General features: G+C 38.2%; 1 pseudogene; it reads right to left on the bottom strand.

Annotated features, from left to right (window-relative positions):
* Positions 1 to 24,789: 24,789 nt before the first annotated feature.
* The window catches only part of LOC132010464 (RNA cytosine C(5)-methyltransferase NSUN2-like), a 37,269-nt pseudogene continuing 34,678 nt past the window's right edge, over positions 24,790 to 27,380 (bottom strand).

The raw sequence follows: 27,380 nt of genomic DNA, 5'->3' as shown, positions 1-27,380 counted from the left end.
ACATTCTGACCTCAGGAAGGAGACAGAAGGAAAAGGACAAAAATGATTTTGCTATTTTAGATGCTACCCCCAAATTGACTAGAAAAAAGCAAGATTACCCAATGCATCAGATAGGATGCTTTTCGGTCCAAAAAATAGAAGAATCAAAAGAAGATTTTTAAAATGAGGAAATTCTTTTTTTTTTTTAAGATTTTATTTATTCACTCATGAGAGACAGAGAGAGGGGGGCAGAGGCAGAGGGAGAAGCAGACTCCCCAAGGAGCAGGGAGTCCAATGCAGGACTTTATCCTAGGACCCTGGGATCATGACCTGAGCTGAAGGCAGACACTTAACCATCTGAGCCACACAGACACCCAGTGAGGAAAAGTCTTTACACTCAAGTCCTGGGTAAGAAGGTGCCAGTATTAATTCAGTGACTCATGTCATCAGATATCCAGAATATTTCTTTTTGTTGTTGTTGTTATTGTTGTTGTTTTTTGGCTTTGCATCCCATAGAGTATTTGCCTTTTGTTTCTAGTCTGGTACCCCATGGTTACAAGATGGTACATCTGTACACATCACTTATCTACCCAACAATGACCGAAGGCTAGAAAAGCAACTCTGTCTTTCTTAACAAAAGTATGGCCAGGAAGAATGGTGTTATTATGACTGAATGACTGACTTGGATCAGAGTCTCAGCTGGTAGACCAGTGCTTAAAGTGGGTGACAATTCTGAGATTTTTATTCTATTGGTGCTTAGGACAGCCTAGGTGGAACCTACAGTGTCCAGAGCCTCCCAAGCTAGTCAACTTTCAAGACAAATGGAAGTACTTAAAAGGTTCCATATAAGAAACATATCCTGTGTGGGACTTGATATGAAAAAGGATGGGAGGCAATGGCTAAGAGTAATTCATCTGTGTTCCTGGGGCTAGTTAAGAAGACCATCTCAGACACCTGAGTACTCTGGTTCTCTCACTGGGTATTATATGCAACTAATTGTTGCACACTACATCAAAAACTAACGATGTACTATATGTTGGCTAACTGAACATAATAATTTAAAAAAAAAAAAGGAAGGCAACTGAACATCTACCACAAGTATAAAATATCTAGATTCAGGTGGAATTAAAATACTTACCAGTATCACTATAAACAAGACAACAGAACTATTGCTTTAAAGCAAAGAAGGAAAAGAACTTTACCTAGAGTTTTATACCCCCCAAAAAACTGCTTCAGGTTGGACTCACGAGGAAGCAGACACTGAGATGATTTGTATTCAGTTTTATGAGGGGTCAACACCCCTGGGGGAAGAGAAGGAAATAGGATTAGGCAAAGAGAAAAGTTGGGCTGCAATGAAGCCCTGGAAATTGCTTCTGCTGAACCCAAGGGGAGCTCTGAGGTGGGATGGACTTCAGAGTTGTCCCACATTATAGTGAGGGACTGGATCTTTCTACTCTAATATGCATCAATTATTGGATGCAGGATGCTCCCAGGAAAAGAGTGCAGCATTGGATGGAGCAGCTCTTTCTAGCTTAGAGCCATTTCTGGAGAAGCCTGAAAACTAAGGTATGTCTTCCCACAGCACTGGCAGTTAAGTTCTTTAGTCTTAACAAAGGTATCTGGGGAGTCACATTCCAGCATCCAGCAAAGAAATTAACATTTATTCAATAAATAAATACTTGTTTAGCACCTACTATGTGCCAGGCACTATTCTAGGCATTTGCCACATATCAGTAAATAAAATAAACCCAAATATCCCTGCCTTTGTGGAGCTTATAGGAAGACAAATTGCAAGTGTAATAAATAAATAAATTATATAGTTGGGTATCAATCAGTATCTTGCCAAGAAAATCAAAACCCTTTTAGAACCAAAAGTTTATTTTTGCTTTTGTTTCCCTCACCTAAAAATATGTACCTAGAAAGATGTACTAAGGCTATGTCCAACAGAATATTGCCTATGGTTTTTTTTTGTGTGTTTTATAGTTTCAGGTCTTACAAATGTAAGTAAATTATAAATTTAAATTTACTCTTTCATTTCTTTTTTTTTTATTATTATGTTCAGTTAGACAACATCATTAGTTTTTGATGTAGTGTGCAACAATTAGTTGCATATAACACCCAGTGTGAGAACCAGAGTACTCAGGTGTCTGAGATGGTCTTCTTAACTAGCCCCAGGAACACAGATGAATTACTCTTAGCCATTGCCTCCCATCCTTTTTCATATCAAGTCCCACACAGGATATGTTTCTTATATGGAACCTTTTAAGTACTTCCATTTGTCTTGAAAGTAGACTAGCCTGGGAGGCTCTAGGTCTTTAATCCTTTTTTTTTTTTTTTGAGTTTATTTTTGTGAGTAGTATAAGAAAGTGATCCAGTTTCATTCTTTTGCATGTAGCTGCCCAGTTTTCCTAGCATCACCTATTGAAGAGATGTTTTCTCATTGTATATATTCTTCCTTCCATTGCTGTAGATTAATTGATCATATAAGCATGAATTTTTATCTGGACTCTGTATCCTGTTCTGTTGATCTATATGCCCATTTTTGTGTCAGTACTATACTGTTTTGATTTTATAGCTTTGTAGTATATACTGAAACCTGGGATTATGATACCTCCAGCTTTGTTCTTTTTTCTGAAGATTGTTTTGGCAGTTTGGGGTATTTTGTGGTTTCATTGGGATTACATCAAAGTAAAAAGCTTTTGTACAGTGAAGGAAACCATTTATAAAATGAAAAGACAATTTACTGAATAAGAGAACATATCTGCAAACAGTATATCCAATAAAGGGTTAATATCAAAATATATAAAGAACTTACATAACTGAACATCAAAAAACCCACTAAAAAATCCAATTAAAAATGGGCAGAGAACCTCAATAGGCATTTTTCCAAAGAAGACCTACAGATGGCCAACAGATACATGAAAAGATGCTCAATATCTTTCATCACCAGAAAAATGCAAATCAAAACCATAAAGAGATATCACCTTATACTTGTTGGAAATGCTAATATCAAAAAGATAAGAAATAACAAGGGTTGGCAAGGATGTGGAGAAAAGGACACCTTCCTGCATTGTTGGTGAGAATGTAGATTGGTGCAACCACTGTGGAAAATGTATGGAAATCTCTAAAAAAATTAAAAATAGAAATACCATATAATTCAGTATTCTACTACTAGGTATTTACCCAAAGAAAATGAAGACACTAATTCAAAAAGATATATGCACCCTATATTCATCACAGCATTATTTATAGTAGCCAAGATGGGGAAACAACCTAAGTGTCCATTGACAGATGAATTGATAAAGAAGATGTAGTATATGTATACAATGGAATGTTATTCAGCCATAACAAAGAGTGAGCTCTTACCTTTGGTGATGAAATGGCTGGATCTAGAGGGTATTATGCCAAATGAAATAAGTCAAACATAGAAACACAAAAAGTGATTTCACTTACATATAGAAGCTAAAAAACAAAACAAATGAATAAATAGGCAAAAAAAAAAAAAACCAACAATAACAGAAACAGACCCATAAATACATAGAACAAACTCGTGGTTGCCAGAGTAAAGGGATGGGGAATGGGCAAAATGGGTAAAGGGAAGGGGATGGTACAGGTTTTTAGTTGTGTAATGAATAAATTATGGGGATGAAAGTCAAGGAATGTAGTCAATGGGATTGCAACCATGTTATATAGTGACAGATAGTAGCTATACTTGTGGTGAGCATAGCATAATGTATAAAGTTGTTGAATCACAATGTTGTAAACCTGAAACTAATGTAACATTGTGTGTCAACTATTCAGTAAAAAATGAATAAATAAACCATGTTAGAATCTTAATATGGAAGGGGTTTTGTAAAAGATTTTAACAATTGTTGAGAGAGTAGGGAATCTAAACAGGGTGTAGGTTACCCACAGTTAGCAACAGCAGAAAATTGTTGCCACTTCTAGGGCCAGAAAGACAAAACCAGGCATTCATTTTGCATTTGGCCCATTCATAGGTCTTTTGTGGTTCCATATCAATTTGGGGATAGTTGGTCTATTTCTGTAAAAAAAAAAATGGCATTGAAATTTTGACAGGGGTTGGATTGAAACTGTACAATGCTTAGGGTAGTATGGAAATTTTCAAAGCATTAATTCTTCCAATTCATGGACACAGAATTATCTTTCTATTTCTTTGTATCCTCACCATCTTTCATTGGTGCCTTCTAGTTTTCATTGTACAGGTTTTCACTTCCTTGGTTAAATTTATTCCTGGATATTTTGTTCTTTGGGGTAATTATAAATGGAATTTTTTTCTTCATTTCTCTCTCTGATATTTTGTTATTAGTGTATAGAAATGTTTGGGGTGCCTGAGTGGCTCAGTGTGTTAAGGTCTCTGCCTTTGGCTCAGGTCATGATCCCAATGTCCTGGGATAGAGCCCTGCTTCCTGCTCCCTGCTCAGCAGGGAGCCTACTTCCTCCTCTCTCTCTCTTTCTCTCTCTCTCTCTCTCTCTGCCTGCCTCTCTGCCTACGTGTGATCTCTGTCAAATAAATAAATAAAATCTTAAAAAAAAAGTAACATGTTTGGTCAATGGATTTTATATCCTGCAACTTTACTGAACTTGATTAGTTCTAATAGTTTTTTGGTGGAGTCTTATGGGTTTTTGATTTATAATATCATTTGCAAATAGTGTCATCTGCAAATAGTGACTGTTTTATTTCTTCCTTTACATTTGGATGATTTTTAATTTTTTTTCTTGTTTGATTGTTATGGCTTGGACTTCCAGTACTGTATTGAATAAAAGCGGTGAAAGTGGGACTCTTTGTCTTATTTCTAATCTTAGAGGGAAAACTTTCAACTTTTCACTATTGAGTATGATGATAGCTATGGGCTTATCATATTTGGCCTCTATTATGCTGAGGTAGGCTCTCTCTATACCCACTTTGTGGAGAGTTTTTATCATAAATGGATGTTGAATTTTGTCAAATGCTTTTTCTGCATCTCTTGAGATGATCATATGATATTTCTCTTTCATTTTGTTAATGTGGTGTCTCACATTGATTGATTTGTGGCTGTTGAGCCACCTTTCATCCATGTAATAAATCCCACCTAATCATGGTATATGGTCCCTTTACTATTTTGTTGAATTCAGTTTGCTAATGTTCTGCTGAGAATTTTTTTATCTATGTTCATCAGGCATATTGGTTTGTAATTTTCTCTCTCTCTCTCTCTTTTTTTTTTTTTTTTTTTTTTTTTTTTTGTTTTTTTTTTTTTTTTTTTTTTTTTTTTTTTTTTTTCCTTTTTTATTTTTTTTTTTTTTTTTTTTTTTTGTGGTGTCCTTGTCTGATTTTGCTATCAGGGTAATGCTGCCCTTATCAAATGAATTTTCTTCCTCTTCTATTTTTTGGAAGAATTTAAGGATTGGTATTAATTCTTCCTGAATGTTTGGTAGAATTCAATAGTGAAGCCATCTGGTCCTAGACTCTCATTTGTTGGGAGATAAACTTTTTGTTTTCTTATGGAAAAAAAGAAGTAGAATGAAATAAAGAGAACAGGGTATTCCAGGTTAAAAGGAAGAAGGAAATATAGAAGAAACCACACTGAGAAGGTAACATCTGAGCAAAGAATTGAGGTGAGGAAGTTGGCTAAATAATTGTCCGGGGGAAGAATATTATATTCCAAAGAGAAAAGAGCTAGAACAAATGCACAAGGTGAGATGGCACCTGCCTGCCTGCTCATATTAGAGGAATAGTGAGGAGGGCTACTGCAGCAATGAGTGAATCTGAGCAGTCACTAACATGGACTGAGAAGAATGGGCACCAGGTCATGCTAGGATTTGAAAAGTGTGACTTTTGCTGTGAGTAAAATCAGAGATGATTGCATGGTTTAATCACAGAAGGGAAATTTGAATTTGTGATTTACATGCATTTTTTTCAAAGGTGTGGACTTAAAGTATACCACTCATGGACTCTGAAAAAATACTGGAGGCTATAACTCGTCAAGAAGAATTAGTCCAGGAGGAAGGGGAGAGATGCTATTGTGAGTAAAATCTAGAACCAAATTAGTACTAATTAAAAAAATGTTTTAAAAGAATTATCTGACATTAGAATTCTAGATGATTTCAATATGGAGATAAGGCAGTAGGTGGGGGGGGAGTAGAAGGTATAAAAACGTACATTATGCTTCTTGCCTATGTGGGGCTTCTTGGCCCCTAGGAAGGGGGAAATATAGAGAAGGAACTTATTAGAAAAAATATATGTGTGACTTAGACATTTAAAGCTTAAAATTAAAGAGTAAAAGTTAAGGGATAAATAGTTAAAATAATATGGAATATATAACTTCTAACTAGTAGAAGAAAAAACTGGAATTTAGGAGACTTAATTCAAGAAAATGCAAGAAAAATGTATGTGGGTCATAGTTCTGGTTTAAGAAACTGATAACTTGGAAAAGAAAAAGCAAAATCAAGATAGCAAGAATATGGTAAACAAAGAGTTACCATTTGATCCACTCCTAGGTATCCACCTGAGAGAACTGAAAACACATTATCTATTCAAAACTATACACAAATATGAATGGCAGCATTATTCATAGTAGTCAAAAGTAGAAATAATCCTAGTGTCCATTGACAGATGAATGTATAAACAAAATATGATATATCTATTTATTGGAATATTATTCATCCATAGCAAGGAATAAAGTGCTTATATGTGCTTTGTATGGCTGAACATAAAAACATGATAAGTGAAAGAAGGCAATCACAAAAGATCACATATTACATGATTCCATTTATATGAAATGTTCGGAAAGGTCAATCTATAGGTACATAAAGTACACTAGAGGTTGCTTGTTTGGGGATGATAGGAAAGTGATAGCTAAACCATAGAACTACAGAGGGAAACTGGAAAATCCATAATAATGACAGAATGATTAATTTCTCTGTGAGTTTCTTTATTGTTGGGTATGGTGGGTTCCTCTTCATCCTTCACAGAGCCTGGCACATGAGTGGGCATTTTGTTAATTCCTTCATCAAGTGTTGATGGGCATTGGTGACTCAACAGTAAATGAGATAGACCCAGGACTGCCCTCACAGAGCACGAGATGGCTGCAGTCACTTGGGAAGTTCTTGGACTGAAAACCTGTGGAAACATGTTAAGTCAGAATAGATCTCCAATGTTCAGGGTGTGCACTAATGCACACCGTACATTTAGCAGAAAGAAAACCATTTTAATCATGTATATAATGCTGGCAAAATATAATGATTTATCTTTATTATCTTTAAAAATGCTGCAGTATACTTCCTATCTTCTGTTTTCACATTACTTGAAATATAGACATATTCACAATTACTTGAAAAATGTTTAAAAACAAGAGCTGCAATGTAATCAGTAGAGGAGCAAAGCCAGTGAAGACTTTCCAAGTTTGATTAGAGCTGTACTTGGCCAAGACATATGTACTTATGAGTGTGTGTGTGCACATGTATGTGTGTCTGCTTTGTATGGTATATTTTTTTTCTTTTTCTTTTTTTTACTGCATTGTTTTCATTTATTTTTCCAGCTTTATTGTGACATTATTGATATACAACATACATAAGTTTAAAGCTTACAATGTGGGTAGTGCTTCTGGGAATCCTCAGCAGGCTGAGATTTACACACGGATTTCATCACCTTCTGTGGACAGTTTCCGCAGCTGATCTGTACTGTGCCACTTACCAGCTGTGTGATCTCAGGTGCTGACATTCAATAATTCTGGAGGTTCACCAAAATCCAACTGAGACGCCCTCACTGGCAGTTTTAGATTCTCAATGAAGTAACCGTATACTCCTGTAAGACCTTTGGAATCTCCCTCCCAGAGGTATTTGCATCATTGACATTCAGGACTTTAGATGTCTTCATTGGCCAGGATTCTCAGAAGACATTATGGAAGATCTTCAGTGGCTAAAAGGAAGAAAATTATCATCAATGGCAAAAGGCACCTGCAGGAGCACCTCACAGAGCCAGCTTCATGCTCAGGAGAGAACACTATGCTTTGTCTTCAAAGTTTTAGCAGTAAGCCAATATAAAACTTTTCTTCCAACTTCTTATTCTCCCAAAGAGAGCTGCTTAAAGGAGACTGAAAACATGCTAAGCATTAAAGAATTATGGCAGAATGTGGCTGATTATTCAATGAATGAAGAGAACCAAGAGTGATACCAGTCCACTCAGTTTGGTGACGCCAGTAGCAGGGACGCTCAAAAGAAGGGCTTTTCCAGAATTTTTGTCAAGTGGTTCAGTAGGAAGGTGATCAAGAGAGGCCTTCAGAGTGTTATTATTTCTATCAAGGAAGAATGCAGGGAATACACAGCAGTCATAGGTCATCAGTGTGATAGGTCATCAGTCATACCCTTGTGATGGGTATGACTCACCTCTCTGCCAAGTTGAGTCTTACATGAGCACTCCAGGAAGTTAAAGATGATGGGTCCCCCATTTGTATCCTTTTTTTTTTTCATTTGACCTTCCTTATTGTGATATTTGCTTTGTCGAGGTGATCTGGAACCATCCCACAATGTCTCCGAGGTATGCCCATATATATAGAAACACACTGAATGATAAACAACAAAATAAGTAAAATTCCCAATTATTATCCCACACCTGATGCTATTTTGGTCTCCACATGTAATAATTTTCTTCAGATTTTGGTGTATTCTCCCTTTTAAAATATTTTTTAAAAGTTTATTTTTTTAATCATATTCAATTAGTCAAAATAGAGTACATCATTAGTTTTTGATGGACTGCATTCTTACTGAACAGTCTAATGATAGACCTATGCTTCTTGGGTCAATCAAAATACATCTTATATACCCTTGGAAGAAGCTTTGGCGCTAGTGGCTAAAAAATACAGATTTCTCTCTAAATGGAAACAGTAGGAATGGCTGAATTGCTCTGTGGCCTGGAGATCTGGTGGACAACATCTAGGCTTTGGAGTGTCTTAAGAGTCACTCCATCCCTTCCAGCATCCAGGACCTTCTCTTTCTGTTGACTGAGAGAAAGCATTTGTACAGAAATGAATTGAACCTCCTCTTGGACTACCTGAAGACCAGGAAAAGGCAACTAGAAGGCTTGGAGATACTGGACTCTTTGTCTAGCAGTGATCATGCCTCATTTCAAGGCAGGAATACCCCCACTGTGGGCAAGCCACCTCCACTTCTTCCAACCCCTGGAAAGTGGTTCTTCTCAGGCCTTCATCCCCAACCACTTCCTGCCAAATCCTTACTGTTAGGGGACAGACCAGGAAGGGCTCTCCTTCCACAACAGGACTGATCGACCCCAAAGTCTGATTATACCTCTCCTGCTTCCAACAGCCCCCTCCAAGAGACCTCTTCCTTTGGAATGCCCCCATCCCAAGCATGCCAAGCACCCACTACTTGGGGAGAAACTGAGCCTTTTAGCACCACTGTCAGGTCTTCAGTCAGTGCTGCACAGGCAGACAGCTCAGCCCATGTCTTTGCTGAACTGAGGAAAGCTCCACTGAGCCTGGAAAACAAGGTGGCTGGCTGCTGCCCAGATGGCGGTTTCACCCACAAGGATCAAGGCTACTGTCTGACCGGCCACACTAATGTCCAGGCAGTGGGTACCAACTGCTTCCCTTCTGTCTGATACATGGTCCTGAGGAAATGTTTTTTATGCCTGAAGTCTCTTTGCATCAAACTAGAGATTTGTGGAAGGTCATTGTTGTAGATACTCGACCTTGAAGTTGTTTGTTTTTATGCATATAAAAATACAATAAAAATTTCTAGCTTTTACATTACTGGTTGCCACTTTTAAGACTTCTATTTTGAAATAACTTTAGATTTACAGAATATTCCAAGATAGAAAAAGGAGTTCCCTTTGTGCAGCTTCCCTTAATGTTAAGATCTTATACAACCATAGTACTTTTATTAGGAAATTAGCACAATAATATTAACTATAATTTATAGGCTTAATTTGTATTTTACCAGATTTTCTGCTAATGTCATTTTTCTGTTTAAGGAACTATTCTGTGTACCATATTGCATTTAGACTCCTTTCAACTGTATTATATTCTAGTGTTTTTATTACAAAACTGCTTAAATATAGAGAAAAGTGGAATAATGAGTACAATGAACACCCATATATTCTGCATCAGCAATTGTTAACATTCTGCCATTTCTTAAATTATACTATATATTTGTATAAATAAAATTTTTTCTCAACCATGAAAGTAAGTTGCAGAGCTCATGACATCCCACCCTTAAATACTTTAGCCTTTACCATTAATCTTTGAAGAATAGGAACATTCTCCTATATAAATATGGTCTGTTATCACTACTTAAAAATTAAAATAATTATGCAATATCTAATATTTGGTTCCCTGATTTGAATTTTCCCATCTGTCCCAAAAAAACCCTTTTGTAACTTTGTTAAAAACCAGGATTTAATTAAAGTTTGTGCATTGCATTAAAAAAAAATAATCTCCCTATTTTTTTTTTAAGTAGGCTCTACACCCATCATGGTGCTTGAACTCACAAGCCCAAAATTAATAGTCACATGCTCTATCAACTGAGCCAGCTAGGCCCCCACATTTGGTTTTTATGTGTGCTTAGTTTCTTCTAATCTAGAACAGTCCTCTTACTTCTTTCTTCCCCCTGGTGATACTGATTTTGGATCCAAGCCACTTGAAGAATATCCTACATTCTGGACTTGTCTGATTGTTTCTTCATGTCACTTAACTGTTCTATTTCCTGTATATTCTGTATCCTGGAGGTTTGGTCTAGAGGCTAGATTAGATTCAAGTCCTACATTTTGGCAAAGATATTTCATAGGTGGTGCTAATTCCTATTGCATTGTACCACAAGGCATGAAACAGTTGTTCTGCTGGAAATGCTGCTATGCCTGGTCCTTTGGGTGTGGTGCTGACTGCCATGAAATAGGTAGGGTTTTCCCTAGGCATGCTACTTTGGCATCAAGTAGATATCCTATTCCCCAACAATTTTTTCCTAATTGTTTCAGTGTCCATTGATGTTTCTTGACTGATTAAATTATTATATTGGATTCTCCTTTCTTTTAGTTAAAGTATAACATCTTAAGTGTTCAGTTTACTGAGTTTTAAAAATGGTACAGACCCAGATAACCAGCAACCAAAACAAGGTATAGATATTTCCACCGCTTCAGAACATCTCAGGCCCTCCCCTATCTCTCCTCAGCCTTTTCTGACTTCTATCACTTTAGCTTTTTCTGTTCTTATAGTTGATGTAAATGAATCATGTAGACTTACTGTGGTGATAATTTCAGTGTATACAAATATTGAATCATCATGTTGTATACCTGAAATGAATATAATGTTATATTTCAATTATACCTCAACAAAAAATAAGCTAAAAAAATAATTTTTATAGACATGCAAAAAAATAAAATGTACAATGTGATGACCTGATACACATATCTATTGTGAAATGACTGTAAGTTTGGTATATTTTGATTTCCACTTTGACATGTGAATTCAGTTGTCTATAGGCTTAGTCCTGACTCTGTCTCTGATTTAATATCTATGACTTTGCAAGAGTGATTTAATCACTCCTGGATGCTGAAGGCTGTATTAACTTCAAATACCTTTCATATCAAGTTGGCATCCCTTCAAAAAAAGAAAATGGAAGAAAGCACTTTAGATGAAAACAAGTTAATTATTTTTTATTATGCCTAGTCCACTGTTTAAATGTGACCATGAAAATGAATCCTTGCCAATCAAGTCTTTCTTTAGGGAGTCTTCCAAGTATTTATACAATGATTTATGTCCACATTGGGTTTTGGGTCTTTCTGCCCTTCTTCCTATTGATGGGAAGACTCCCAGCATAATCTGTTGAAGGGCAAGTGAGCATTTGCCATGTCTGTTCTATCCGACCCCACCTATCTGTCCTTGGCTATCTGAACATTGAGTAAAGTGTCTGACTCAAGGGAAGTCCAATTATGCACCAGTCAACGAACAAGTGGCCTGGTTTGATAGCATCAGTATAGCCAATCACATTCCTCTTTAGGAAATGTGGAGTTAGCCACATTTTACATTTTATCTGGGAAGTGCACCCAGGAGGCACTAGACAGGGACCTGGAGAAATGAGAGAGGAGCGGAGGGAGTCAATGCCGTCTGTCATCAAGTCGGTGATTACTGTGAGTAGCTGGAGCATAGTTCTCCTGGGAAATCTGGGGGATAGGGCAGAACATTGGGATGGCTGACTTTATGTGTTAATTTGGCTAGGCCACCATATCCAGATATTTAATCAAGCATTATTTAGGATGTTTCTGCCAAGGTTTGTTTCTTTTTTTTTTTTTTTTTTTGGATGAGGTTAACATTTATATTAGCAGACTTTGAGTAAAGAAGATATACTCTCCATAATGTTGAGGTCCTGAATAGAAAGAGACTAATCTCCCCCAAGCAAAAAAGAGTTCTGTCAGCAGTCTGCCTTTGGATCTGGTCTGTAACAGCAACTTTTCTCTGGGTCTCCAGCCAGCTAGCCAATCCTACAAATTTTGGACTTGCTAGTCTACACAACCATGTGACCCAGTTCCTTAAACCTGTCTCTGTCTCTGTCTGTCTTTATGTGTGTCAGCACACATGCACGCATGCACACACACACACACACACACACACACACACACATCTCATTAGTTCTGCTTCTCTGGAGAATCGTATTACAAACATATCTCAGAACTGTCCTGGTCAATCATTGGGCATTAATTTCCTAGCACTTACAGCCTGCTGAACACATGGACAGTGTGGCCAAAGAATGACCTTCGGCAAAGATTTTCAGGTTCTGCAAGAGAGAAATCTGTTCTATGAACTTGGAAAGCTGCCTACAGGGTCTGGGTGGGGCACTGACAGTTCCACCGCAAGCTTATGCCTTGAGTGGAGATCTTCTAACAAGACACTCCTTCATTGCCTCATAGGAAGGCATCATACAATTCTATGGCATGACTCTTGAACATTGAGCAAGACACCCAGCCTCTCTTCTTCACAGCTTTCCCATCCCACTTTTAAAATAGAGAGAACAGCAGCTCACAGAGAAAGCAATGATATAATACATGCAAAACTAATGCACAGTGTTTAGTACATGCAGCACAGTCCATAAATGATATCTGCTATTATCAGCTATTAGAACTTTAACTCTTCTTTCAGAGTGTGGTCCCCAAAGCAGATGTTGGAAGACTGGGTACTCATTGCTCTCCATTTTTTCTCATTCCTCCCAGTGACATGGAAACACAGACACAAGGCAAGATTGGACATAGCACAAACACAACCACTGAGGAGCCCTGCCCTTACATTTGGGCAGCTCTCCTGTCAGTTAAAAAAATTCCCATCAAATTCAATCCTTTCCAACTGCCTTCAGCCTTGTGGTTTTTATGACAAATAAACAGGTCATATACTCTTTGTTAAAAATAGATGACTAGTTAAAAAGGAAAAAGAAACAGACTCAGGCAGTGATGTACCCAGCATTTGCATCAGGGTTATATGAGTTTCAAGCCTGAAAGCTTCTGTGCCTGCATTGATGTGAGACTGCCACACAGGAGAGCATTCAGGTTCCTCCCCAGGCATAGGAGGAAGTATCCATGTTTATCTGCTGGATAGTGTAAAAATCTCTGTACGCACAATATAGTAAATGATTGGAGTTTAGCACTAGCATTTCTGAAGGTGAATTGCGGGAAATTAAAGATGTTTTAAAGCTGTCTTTTGGTTACAGGTATAGTGAAAAAAAGGGCCATATGCACCCCAATGTTCATAGCAGCAATGTCCACAATAGCCAAACTGTGGGAAGAGCTGAGTTGCCCTTCAACAGATGAATGGATAAAGAAGATGTGGTTCATATATACAATGGAATATTACTCAGCCATCAGAAAGGATGAATAACCAACTTTTTCATCAACGTGGATGGGACTGGAGGACATTATGCTAAGTGAAATAAGTGAAGCATAGAAAGTCAATTTACATATGGTTTCACTTATTTGTGGAACATAAGGAACAGTATGGAGAACATTGGAAGAAGGAAGGGAAGAATGAAGGGGGAGAAATCAGAGTTGGAATGAACCATGAGAGGCTATGGACTCCAGGAAACTAACAGGATTTTAGAGGGGAAAGGGGTGGGGGGATGGCTTAGCCCAGGGATGGGTATCAAGGAGGGCACAGATTGCATGGAGCACTGGGGGTTATACGCAAACAATGAATCTTGAAACACTACATCAAAATCTAATGATGTACTATCTGGTGACTAACATAAAATAATTAAAAAATAATAAATAAAAGCTTTAGTAAAATAGTATTTTTCTTTTATACTCAGGAGTTAATATTGCATAATCAATGAACAGTAATATAAAAAAAAAAAGCTGCCTTTTGAAAAAGAGAAAACTTCACTTATTGTTCCAGGAAATTGGAAGCCATCATTTCATTCATAACCCCCACTGTCCCCCCACACACCCACCGATCAGTTTTCAGCTGTGGGTTACTTCGTAGCCCTATATGTATCCCTAACCTGGTTTGTCCTCAGCTGCAAGCGTGCCAGGATCTACACGGTGAGGCTAACTGAGCACTAATACACTTGGCTCTGGATGGATATTTGCAGACAGGTATAAAGGAGGCTAACTTGAGGGAATTCCCCTTTCTTTTCCTGAGACAACATAGGGTTTGTTCAAATGGAGGGCAGATAAAGCTCTCAGTACTACTAACAGCATATGTCATTAGACCCAAAGGCAACTTGTCATAGTTGTTTATCAAATGAGAACTGCAAAATAATTAAAATTCAAGTACACAAACTTGCTTGGAAAACTACAACTAAAGTTTGTGTTTTGTTTTGTTTTTTAAATTTTGAAGGGGAAATAAATTTCACGATATTATGGACTTTTAGAAATTTCCACTTCGGACTTCAATGCAGATAAAGAGAATTTGGCTGAAAATTAATGCTCCTCATGGAAACATTTATTCTTATCTTACATATTATAGATAACTTGGTTTGTAGCACACTTTGTGTTTAACAGGTGATAATTTAAGTAGTAACCACATAATTTATCCACCGCACTGAGAATGCTCAGTTTTGACAGTGCTCAGAGTTGCTGTTCACACCATTTTGAATTCCATAAATGCCTCCAAATATATTAGAAAACATCATGACTTTTCATCTATAGAAAAATCAAAATGCCAGGCAAGCACTTAATGACTTCTCTGAATTATAGATTGCCTTCTAATCTCAGCCATGTGTGCAATGAAGTCCCACTCTCTATAGTATAATTACTAAAAGGCAGTCAACTTGTTTTGTGTTAGAGAATTTAAGCCAAATGTTGAAAACTGTTTTCAATATTTCAATAGTTTTGAAACTGTGTATTGGTTGCACTTGTATGATCTGATAATTCCCTATATAGACTTCTCTAAGAAAATGAGGAGAGAAAAGATTGGTAGTCATTTAGTCACATCAATGGCCCTCTGGGTGGGTAGTAGTATTTTTTTTTAAGATTTTATTTATTTATTTGACAGAAAGAGAGAGATCACAAGTAGGCAGAGAGGAAGGCAGAAAGAGAGCGGCAAGCAGCCTCCCTGTGGAGTAGAGAGCCCAACGTGACTGGATCCCAGGACCTGAGATCATGACCTGAGGTGAAGGCAGAGGCTTAACCCACTGAGCCACCCAGGTGTCCCAGTAGTATTTCTATTTTGTGATGAGAAAGTAGTTTCAGAGAGGCTAAATATCTTGCCTAAAATTAATCAGCAATTAACTAACAAAGGCAGGATTCAAACTCAGATTTTTTTTAAATTTTTATTTATTTATTTTTTTCCAAAGACCTTGATTTTTCCACTCCATACCTGTGCTGTGCTCTCTGTAGTCCACATCCAACTATGAGCACTTCTGCTCTTTGAAGCAAAGACTTAGGTTGTGACTCCTTGGGAGATGTTACCGTGGTCTAAGGCTGAGCAAACGACAAATCTTACAATGGACAAATCCATAGCTTAGCTCAGTTAATAAAAAGAACTGTCAGAAGAAGGAAATGCAGGTTAAGTAGACATTATGAAACAGAGATCAAAGTCCTCCATGTTGTAAATCTTGTTTCCAAATGTCTTTTGAAGTAATTTCTGTGGATCTTTGGGAAGGCTTCATGTTTTGAGGCTGAATGTATCCAAAGAGAACCTACCTGTGGCTTCCTCTAGTTAGGAAGAAGAAAGCCTACTGACTGGTAGGGAGGATCCAGTAGTTACAGTAGATGCTGTCAACTGCTGGTTTGGCATCCACACACACACTTCTTGTGTTCCCAAATAACTCTTAATGTTCATACATACTGGATTTCAGAGGACACTGACCCCCACGGGTGGGTTTGATTGGTGTACTCAGAGAACTATTCTCTTGTAAGTAATTAGATTTGGCAAAGTTGGATGACACAAAGAATATGAGAAATAGGTGTTAAGGTGTTTTTTTTTTTTTATTAAAATACAGTTGATAAACAACACTGTATTAGTTTCAGTTGCAAAACATAATGAATTGACAATTATATACTTTACAAAATGCTTATTATCTGTCTTCATTTTAAAATCTAGCCATAAGTATGGCTACTCCGGTTTTCTTTTGAAGTCCATTAGCATGATAGACGGTTCTCCATCTCTTTACTTTCAATTTGCACGTGTTTTTAGATCTAAAATAAGTCTCTTATAAGCAAAAATAGATGGGTCTTCTTTTTTTAAAATCCATTCTGATACACTGTGTCTTTTGATGTGTCTTTTGATTGGAGCAAGTAGTCCATTTACATTCAGAGTAATTATTGACATATAAGAATTTAATGCCATTGTAAAATTACATTGATTCTGGAGATTTTCTCTGTTCCTTTCTAATCTTTGTTGCTTTTTGTTTTTCCTTCCCACTCAAAGAGACCCCTCTAATATTTCTTGCAGGGCTGGCTTAGGGGTCAGGAACTCCTTTAGTTTTGTTTTTCTGGGAAACTCTTTCTCTCCTTCTATTTAGAGACTTGCTAGATAAGATATTCTTGGCTACATATTTTTCCTCTTCAGCACCTTGAATATATCATGCCACTCACTTCTGGCCTGTCAGGATTCTGTGAAAAGATCTGTTGAGAATCTGATTTGTCTTCCTTTGTAGGTTATGGATTTCTTTTCTTATCTTAGAATCTTAAGTATTCTTTCCTTATCTCCATAGTTTAAAATTTTAGTAAAATATGTCTTAGTGTTGCTCAGCTTTTGTTGAATTTGATGGGAGTTTTCTATGCCTCCTGGATTTCAATGTCTGTTTCCTTCCCCAGGTTAGGGAAGTTTTCAACTATAATTTTTTTTCAAATAAACCTTCTGCCCCTTTTCCCTCTCTTCTTCTTTTGGGACTCCTGTGATATGAGTGTTACTATGCTTTAAGGAGTTGCTGAGTTCCCTAAATCTACATTCATGCTCAAATACTTTTCTTTCTCTCTTCTCTTCAGCTTCTTTATTTTCCATGATTTTATCTTCTGTATCACTTATTTCTCTATTTTGTGCATCCTCACTGTCATAACATCTGTTCAGTTTTGCATCTTGCTTATAGCCTTGTGTATTTCAGCCTGACAATTTTTTTTTTAAATGATTTTATTTATTTATTTGACAGAGATCACAAGTAGGCAGAGAAGCAGGCAGAGAGTGAGGAGGAAGCAAGCTCGATCCCAGGACCTGAGCTGAAGGCAGAGGCTTTAACCCACTGAGCCACCCAGGCACCCCAGCCTGACTAGTTTTTAATTCTTATCTCTGCAGTAAGGAATTCTCTAGCATCTGCTATGCTTTTCTAAAGTCTGGCTGGTATTCTTATGATAGTTACTTTAAATTCTTGTTCAGCATATTACTTATTTCTGTTTGATTAGATCCCTGGCTGTGACCTTGTCATCTTCTTTCTTGTGGGGTAAATTCCTCTGTCTTGGCATTTTGTCTGAGTCACTGTTTTGTTTTTCTTGGTGTGTTAGGAAAGCCTATTAAATCTCCTGCTCTTGGGAGTAATGGCTATATTGAAGAAGAGGTTCTGTACTGTCCAGGGCTTAACATTTCAGGAATTGTTTCAGAGTATGCACTCTGCTATTGTATTTGGGCTTTCAATCTGCAGGTGTCTTTAGTCTAAAATTGGTCTCAGGTAGGTTTCAGATAGATGGGTCTTGTTTTTTCATGCATTCTCTCACTTTATGTGTTTCGATTGAAGTGTTTAGTCATTCCTTTCAAAGTAATTATTGATAGATATGCATATATTGCCATTTTATTACTTATTTTGTAGTTGTTTAGAAAGACTTTCTCTGAGTCTTTCTTGTGTTTCTCTATTTCATGTTTTGTCTCTATTTCATGATTTTCTTTAGTGATATATTTGGATTTCTTTCTCTTTATTCTTTACATATTTATTAGTGGGTTTTGATATATGTTACCATTTGGTTTGTATATAACATCTTCTGCATATAACAGTCTATATTAAGTTCGTGGTCATTTATATTTGAACCCATTCTTTTCTCTCCTCCCCATGTGTTAGGTATATGTTATTATATTTTATATCCTTGTGGGTCCCATGATTTTTTTACAGAAATATTTATTTTTATTGCTTTTGTGTCTCCTACCTCTATACTGTCACCTTCGGTCTCTCCTTTCCACTCAGAGTCCCTTTTAATATTTCTTGCAGGACTGGCTTAGGGGTCATGAACTCCTTTAGTTTTTGTTTGTCTGGGAAACTCTTTTTCTCTCCTTCTATTCCAAATGGTAGCCTTGCTAGATAAAGTATTCTTGGCTACAGATTTGTCTCCTTCACCTTGAATATATCATGCTACTCTTTTCCAGCTTGCAAAGTTTCTGTTGAAAAATCTGATGACCTTATGTGTTCCCCTTGTAAGTTACTAACTCTTTTATCTTGCTGCTTTTAAGACTTTTTTTTTCTTTATCACTATATTTTGCAAGTTAATTACAATATATCTTGGTGTAGGCCTGCCTTTGTTGGGGTTTTTCTGTGTCCTCTGGATCTGGATATCTGTTTCTTTCCCCAGATTAGGGAAATTTTTGCCATTATTTCTTCAAATAAATTTTTTGCCCCCTTTTCTTTCTCTTCTTCAGTATCTCCTATAATATGTTATTTTGTTTGATGGAGACTATTCTCATTTTGCAAATTCTTTTCTCTCCTTCTGTTCAGCTTGAATACTTTCCATTACTCAGTTTTCTAGGTCAATAATTCATTCCACTGCTTCTTCCATTCTGCTATTCATTTCATTAAGCTTATTTATCTCTGCAATGTTATTTTTTATCTCTGTGTTAAGGGTCTCACTCATGTCTTCCACTCTTTTTCCAAGTCCAGTGAGGATTGCTCTAAGTTCTCTATTAGGCATATTACTTAGATGTCTGGCTTTGGTTTTGTCCTGTTCTTTAACTTGAGATAAATTTCTGTCTCCTCATTTTTTCTGTCTTTCTGTGTCTGTTTCTCTGTGTTAAGAAAGTCACCTGTATCTTCTGCTCTTGAAAGTAGTGACTTTATGAAGAAGAGTTCCTAGACTGCCTTGTTCCCTGTTCACCAGAATTCAGGAGAGTGTCCTATGTGTGCTGCTTACACCCTACTGTTGTGTCTGAGTCACTTTTCCTTTTAGGGCAATCATCTGTACTCTGTCTGTTGTGGGCTCTGTTTGCTCTCTGTGTTGTTAGTAGGACCCAGGCAGGCCAGCTCTTAAGGGGTGTGCCCACCAGAGAACTTGGAAGTGAGGACATGGTGTTAGTAAAATTTGTGCTGGACTACACAAATGTGATATTCCTCCAAGCACTTTGCTGGTTGGAGGCTGTGTGTCAGGGCTGTCGGGGGCACAAGGCTGGGCCAGGCTGGACCTGGTGTATGATGGTAACTGGGGTGTGTTGCTGGGTACAGTATGGTGACTAGGCACTGAGTCACAAGTGGGCCTAGAATGGTGGTTCTGCATGGTGAATAGCAGCTGTGCATCCAGTGGCTTGTAAGGGTGATCCGTGGCTTTAACCAAATTTGCCCTCAACCCAGGGCTGAGGCCAGCAGGCTTGGAGTGAACTAGTCCTCAGGAGAACTTGTGGGTGTGGTACACTACTAGTTGGTTAGGTAGCAAGTGTCTATGCAGTCCGACCTCTTACAGGTGGCTCTGTTTATGCTGGGAAGCAAAGGAGGAAAATGGCACCTGCCGCTTCCCTCACCTTTTGGAGAAGTACCCAACATGCCGCAAAATCAGTATAAACAGATCTGTCTCCTATTTGCCCGTGGCTTTGTGTAAACTGCCATTTTTATGTTGCTTCTCCATGAAGGCTTCTTTCTCTCTAAAGGTGGTGGGCAGAGCTATCACTCACCCTCCCTCCTCACCCAGTGCTGAGTCAGCAGACTTTTAAAGCTCCAGGCTCTAAGTACCAGTGGTTGTATAAACTCATGGAATTCAGAGCCTCCAGTTTCTTTTTTTTAATTAATTAATTTTCAGAAAAAACAGTATTCATTATTTTTTCACCACACCCAGTGCTCCATGCAATCCGTGCCCTCTATAATACCCACCACCTGGTACCCCAACCTCCCAGTCCCTGGCACTTCAAACCCCTCAGATTGTTTTTCAGAGTCCATAGTCTTTCATGATTCACCTCCCCTTCCAATTTACCCCAACACCCTTCTCCTCTCTAACACCCCTTGTCCTCCACGATATTTGTTATGCTCCACAAATAAGTGAAACCGTATGATAATTGACTCTCTCTGCTTGACTTATTTCACTCAGCATAATCTCTTCCAGTTCCGTCCATGTTGCTACAAAAGTTGGGTATTCATCCTTTCTGATGGAGGCATAATACTCCATAGTGTATATGGACCACATCTTCCTTATCCATTCGTCCATTGAAGGGCATCTTGGTTCTTTCCATAGTTTGGCGACCGTGGCCATTGCTGCTATAAACATTGGGGTACAGATGGCCCTTCTTTTCACGACATCTGTATCTTTGGGGTAAATACCCAGGAGTGCAATTGCAGGGTCATAGGGAAGTTCTATTTTTAATTTCTTGAGGAATCTCCACACTGTTCTCCAAAGAGACTGCACCAACTTGCATTCCCACCAACAGTGTAAGAGGGTTCCCCTTTCTCCACATCCTCTCCAACACATGTTGTTTCCTGTCCTGCTAATTTTGGCCATTCTAATTGGTGTAAGGTGATACCTCAATGTGATTTTAATTTGAATCTCCCTGAGGGCTAGTGATGATGAACATTTTTTCATGTGTCTGATAGCCATTTGTATGTCTTGATTGGAGAAGTGTCTCTTCATATCTTCTGCCCATTTTTTTGATATGATTGTCTGTTTCATGTGTGTTGAGTTTGAGGAGTTCATTATAGATCAGAGCCTCCAGTTTTTAAAGGCAAGTGTTATAGGGATTAATCTTCCCTGCATGAGTTCCCCAGTGCAAGGGCCCATTTCTCTGCCCTCTCTAGATGCACAGCTCCCTCCCTGCTGTGGGCAGCCTCCCTCTGCATTTCTGACATCCCTAACCTTTCAGATGCAGCTTCTTCTCTATGTTTAGTTGTGGAGTTTATTCTGCCAGTCTTCAAATTGCTCTCCATTTTGTTGACTTGAAAATGGACAATATCCAGTGGAAAAAGTGGGATGGGGTGAGCTCAGTGTCCTCTTACTCTGCTACTCTGCCATCTTCCCAAGCTCCTCCAAATTTCCCTCTTAAAAACTTCTTTTGTTGCATCCCAATGATTTTGAACTGCTGTTTCCATTTTTATTTGTCTTCAGGTACCTTTTAATTTCCTCTTTGATTTCCTCATTGACCTTCTAGTAGTTCAGTAACATGTTGCTTAACCTCCACGTGTTTCTTTTTTTCCAGTTTTTTTTTTTCCTTGTAATTAATTGTTAGTTTCATACCATGTAGGGGGGAAAAAGGCTGGATATGATTTCAGCTTTCTTAAATTTACTGAGACTTGGGGCGCCTGGGTGGCTCAGTGGGTTAAAGCCTCTGCCTTTGGCTCAGGTCATGATCCCAGGGTCCTGGGATCGATCCCCACATCAGGCTCTCTGTTCAGCAGGGAGCCTGCTTCCTCCTCTCCCTCTGCCTGCTTCTCTGCCTACTTGTGATCTCTGTCTGTCAAATAAATAAATAAAAAATCTTAAAAAAAAAAAATTTCCTGAGACTTGTTTTGTGCCCCAACATGTGATCTATTCTGGAGAATGTTCTCTGTGCACTTGAAAAGAATGTGTATTCTGTTGTTTTTGGATGGAATGTTCTGTATATAGCTGTTAAGCCCATCTGCTCTAATGTGTTGGTCAAAACCACACTTTCCTTATTGATTTTCTGTCTGAATGATTTATCCATTGAAGTAAGTGGGGCATTAAAGTCCCCTACTATTATATTACTGTCAATTTCTCACTTTAGTTCTGTTAATATTTACTTTATACAGTTAGATGCTTCAGTATTGGTTGCATAGATATTTATAATTGTTATATCCTTTTATTGGATTGATTCTTTGATCGTCATATAATGCCCTTATTTGTCTCTTGTTACAGTCTTTATTTTATAGTCTATTTTGTCTGATATAAGTCTTGTTATCCTGGGGTGTCTGGGTGGCTCAGATGGGTAAGCATCTGCTTTCAGCTCTGGTCATGATCTCCAGGTCCTGAGATCAAGCCTCACATCAAGCTCCCAGCTCAGCAGGGAGTCTGCTTCTCCCTCTCCCTCTCCCCCTGCTTGTGCTCTCTCTCTCTCTCTCTCTCAAATGAATAAATAAAACATTTTTAAATTTTTTAAAATTTAAAATTTAAATTTAATTTGACAGAGAGATACATCACAGATAGGCAGAGAGGCAGACAGAGAGAGAGGGAGAAGCAGGCTCCCCACTGAGCAGAAAGCCTGATCCCAGGACCCTGAGATCATGACCTGAGCTAAAGGCAGAGGCCCAATCCACTGAGCCACTCTGTTGCCCAATAAAACAATTTTTAAAAAGTACCTCTATCCCAGTATTTTATTGTTTCTATTTACATTAAATATCTTTTTCCATCCCTTCACCTTCAGTCTGTATATATCTGTAGGTCTGAAGTGAATTGCTTGTAGGGAGCATATAGATAGATCTTGTGTTTTTCTCCATTCTGTCACCCTATGTCTCTTGCTTAGAGCACTGAGTCTATTTACAAAGTAAATATTGACAGATATGTGTTTAGTGCCATTCTGTTCATTATTTTCTGGTTGTTTTTGTATTATTGTATTATTCTGTTTCTTTCTTCTCTTCCTATATTTTCCTTGTGATTTGATAACTTTTGTTAGTATTATGCTTAGATTCCTTTTTTTAATTTTAATTTTCTGTGTTTCTATTATAGGTTTTTGGTTTGTGGTTACCATGAAGCTTATGTATAACATCCTACATATTTAGCAGTCTATATTAAGTTGATGGCTGCTTAAGTTCAAACATATTCTAAAAGTACTACATTTTTACTCCTTTACACATTTTAGGTATCATACTTTACCTTTTATTTTACATATCCCTTAACTAGCTTTTGTAGATATGATTGATTTTACTAGTTTTGTCTTTTATTCTGCATACTAGCTATATAAGTTATCTACTACCTTTAGAATATATTTGCTTTGGCCAGTGAAATTTTTTCCCTTTAGAATTGTGTTACTTCTATTTATGGCTTTTTCTTTTCTGCTTAAAGTAATTCCTCTAGAGGCACCTGGGTGGCTCAGTAGGTTAAGCCTCTGCCTTCGGCTCAGGTCATGATCTTGAGGTCCTGGGATTGAGTCCCACATCAGGTCTCTGCTCAGTGGGGAGCCTGCTTCCCCCTCCCCCTACCTCTCTCTCTGCCTGCCTCTGCCTACTTGTGATCTCTGTCAAAATAAATAAACAAACAAACAAACAAACAAATAAAATCTTTTTTTTTAAAAAGTAATTCCTCTAATATTTCTTGTAAGGCCAGTTTAGTGGCGGTGAACTCCTTTAACGTGCTTGTCTGGGAAGCACTTTAACTCTCCTTCAATTCTGATAATAACCTTGCTAGGTAGAGTGTTTTAGATTGTAGGTTTTTTTCTTCTTTTTAGCACTTTGAATGTGTCATGCCACTTTCTTCTGACCTGCAAAATTTCTGCTGAGAAATTAGCTGATAGCCTTCGGGGGATTTACCTTGTATGTAACTATTTGCTTTTCTCTTGCTGCTTTTAAGATTCTTTATTTTTAGCTTTTGAGGTTTTAATTTTTTGAACTCTGAGAAAGTAATAAATGCCTTTTATTACAAAGGTACAGAAGTCATCCAAGGCCACCTGGGTGGTTCAGTGGGTTAAAGCCTCTGCATTCAGCTCAGGTCATGATCTCAGGGTCCTGGGATAGAGCCTCGCATTGGGCTCTTTGCTCAGCAGGGAGCCTGCTTCCCCCTCTCTCTCCCTGCCTCTCTGCCTACTTATGATCTCTGTCTATCAAATAAATAAATAAAATCTTAAAAGAAGTCATTTGAGACCTCAGGTATTAACCTGTTGCACACTAATATCACACTACTAATGTGCAATTTAATATGACTATTAAAGCTTACAGTGTGATTTTCCAACAATCATAATGGTTATAGATTCTTTCTATAAGTAATAATTAAAACAATTACTGGAACTTAAGACCAATATAGACCTAACAAAGGGGACTGAAAATTCCTGCAAGGGCAGTTTTGTTTCTTGATAGAAGTAAGACTTTAATGGTCAAAGTCTACTGCCTACAATAGGTACATTGGACCCAGCTTTTCCAAAGAAACAAGGTAAAATGAGCAACTTCTAACAATCTAAAAAAAAATATGAAAGCAGTACTGAGATGATTCACAGACTGTTTTATCATTCCATCTGTTTCCAGTCTTTAAAAATACATAGTTTATAGGTCAGAAGTTCTGGGTTTGGCTTTGAACACCAAGGTGAAGGCCCCTGCCAGGGTCCAGGCAGGCTTTCCCTGGGTGTCCTCACTGAGGCAGGGCAGCCCCTCATGGATCAGATCAGGTCTCACAATGGCATCTGTGCTGGTGGCCTGCTCCACTCCATGTTTGGCACTCACTTTCTCCTCAGGCAGCCCAGAGCTGCTTGTATTCTTATGACCCAGAACACTCCCTTTCTTCTTTTCTGTCAACACCTCTAGCCCCATCATTCTGAGATGGTGAAGCCATTCATTCCTGAACATAAAAGTCCAAATGGAGGACTTTCCCTGCTATCCACATAACACAATGGGACACTGAGGGGTATCTGGTTTAGAAGGGTCTGGCTCATACTTCAGGATGATGCTCCCCTTAGCCAAGTCCCTGGCTTGGCTGTATGTCTTACTGCTATGTTTTCTTAAAAAATGGATTTTCCTGGGTCAATAGAATTTTAACATCTTCCATTGATACAGTGATCATTCTTGAATCAATAAATGAATATAACGTGTATACTCCCTCTTGTGCTAACTGAAAAGCACAAACTCTTGATCACTGTTATTCCAATACCAGACTTATATCCTAGTGTTTACAACCTTCATCCTCTCACTATTATTTAGCAGCACATCATTGTTCAGCTCCTTGGAGACTATGTAGAGTTGCCTTTTCTTCCCTTCCATAGTATGAGTTAATAAATTCATCTTAGGGAATGAAGGACCCCATGCATAGAGTTTCTGGATAGGGGTGTCTGGGTAGCTCAGTAGTTAAGCATCTGCCTTTGGTTCAGGTCATGATCCCAGGGTCCTGGGATTGAACCCTGATTCAGGCTCCCTCCTTGGCAGGAAGCCTGCTTCTCCCTCTCATACTCCTCCTGCTTATGTTCTGTCTCTCACTGTCTCTCTGTCAAATAGATAAAATCTTAAAAAAAAAAAAAAGAATTTCTGGATAGGTGGAAATAATGGTCCATCTTCAAGAACAAATACAAATGGATCATCTTTAAATTCTTTCAGATAACTTCACTTTCTTAGATGGAGAAGAACCATACACTCCATCTTTCTTATTTCCATTGTTCTCTAAATTCTCAGTTCTTTCCATTATCTCTGTGTTGTCAATTCCACTACCTGGTTTACTTTCCAGCTCAGAAAGAGTTTGTACTTTTTCCTTCTGTGGGATTTGCAGAGTTGGACCAGTTTCTCTGGACACCACTGATTCACCCTCCAGCTTTGGTGGATGTTTATGCCACGTCATTGAAGACTTTTTCACTAACACTGTTACAAAGAACCCTCCAGTATTTTGATGATGTGGTAATATTCTAGGATACCACTCTAGGTGCATCCCCTGTAAGTATTCTCGCTCCTTCAGTGGACCCTGGTAGGCCAAATCTGGGTATGTCTGCTGTGAGCACTGCCCTCTCACTCTCTAAACCCTGTCCATCTTTCATCATTACCTTCCACTATGTAATTCCAGGCAACCATTTAAGTCCTGGCAGCTCAGAAAATATCAGCCAGCTCCAAAGCACCTTCACTTTTTTTTTTCCAGTAAAGATACTATTACTACTTCATCTTTAATGGGGGTTTAGTGAACATATAGAAGACACCAACCTACCACCTTCCACTAGCTTCTCAGTGCCTTACCTAACAATCCACAGCTATAATTCATGCAGCTGCAAGTTATATGATGTCTTCCACTTTTTCCAAACATCAGTGGCTTTTTATCCTCATAGTGCTATCTCCACTGTAAGGGACATTACATATAATGCAATTATAGAAGAGAATTTCTTTCCTCCTATTAATGTCTATTTTGAGTCTGGATATGCTGGATACATCATGGTTGATCACCATAGATGCAGAGGCTGCTCAGAATTTTGGCCTGATGAAGGAGCAGATAGTAATGCTTATTGACCCCATCTCTATGATGAAAAACCCCTCAGGAAAAGGGACAATCATGTCCGCATATAACATTTCAATTAATTGTGTGGTCTTTGATCCAGATGCTGCACACATATCTAAGATCTTATGGAGAGGATGAATATTAAGTAATAGTAGTGGAATCAGGCTTAACGGCTTCTTGACAACTGATATTTCCAGATTCAGTTTCACTAACCAGTGAAAATTTTCCAAGTGTGGGGACCTTTTCTGATTTTTCCACCTAAATTTGTGTGCCTGGCATGTTCTTTAGAATACCAACTCATGGGCGGTGGAACTTTAACTTCCTGACCTTCTGCTTCAGGTCCTCCAATTTCTTGAAATACTTGTTCTTTAAGCAATAAAGAGGTTTTTTGTGTGTGACTTTTGTAATCAGTAATTCTAAAGTGGCCAGGAGGGGCCCCCTGAGTGCTTCCATGACCTGGTCCCATTTCCCCTTGGGTATTCTTGAGCTCCTGGTAGTACTGCTGGAAGGGCTTGTTCTCCTTGACAATCTAGGGATACTTGCCTTCCTAGCCCATTTCATTGCACTTCCTGCCATCCTTGGTACCATCCTCCGTGCCCTGACACTACTGCCATCCTTACTGCTGCTGTGGCTGCGGCTGCCGGAGTTACCAGCCAGCAACCCCCATGTC

The sequence above is a fragment of the Mustela nigripes genome, chromosome 2 (genome assembly GCF_022355385.1).
Source record: "Mustela nigripes isolate SB6536 chromosome 2, MUSNIG.SB6536, whole genome shotgun sequence".
Classification (NCBI taxonomy): Eukaryota; Metazoa; Chordata; class Mammalia; order Carnivora; family Mustelidae; genus Mustela; species Mustela nigripes.
This window is presented reverse-complemented; position numbering and strand designations above follow the sequence as displayed.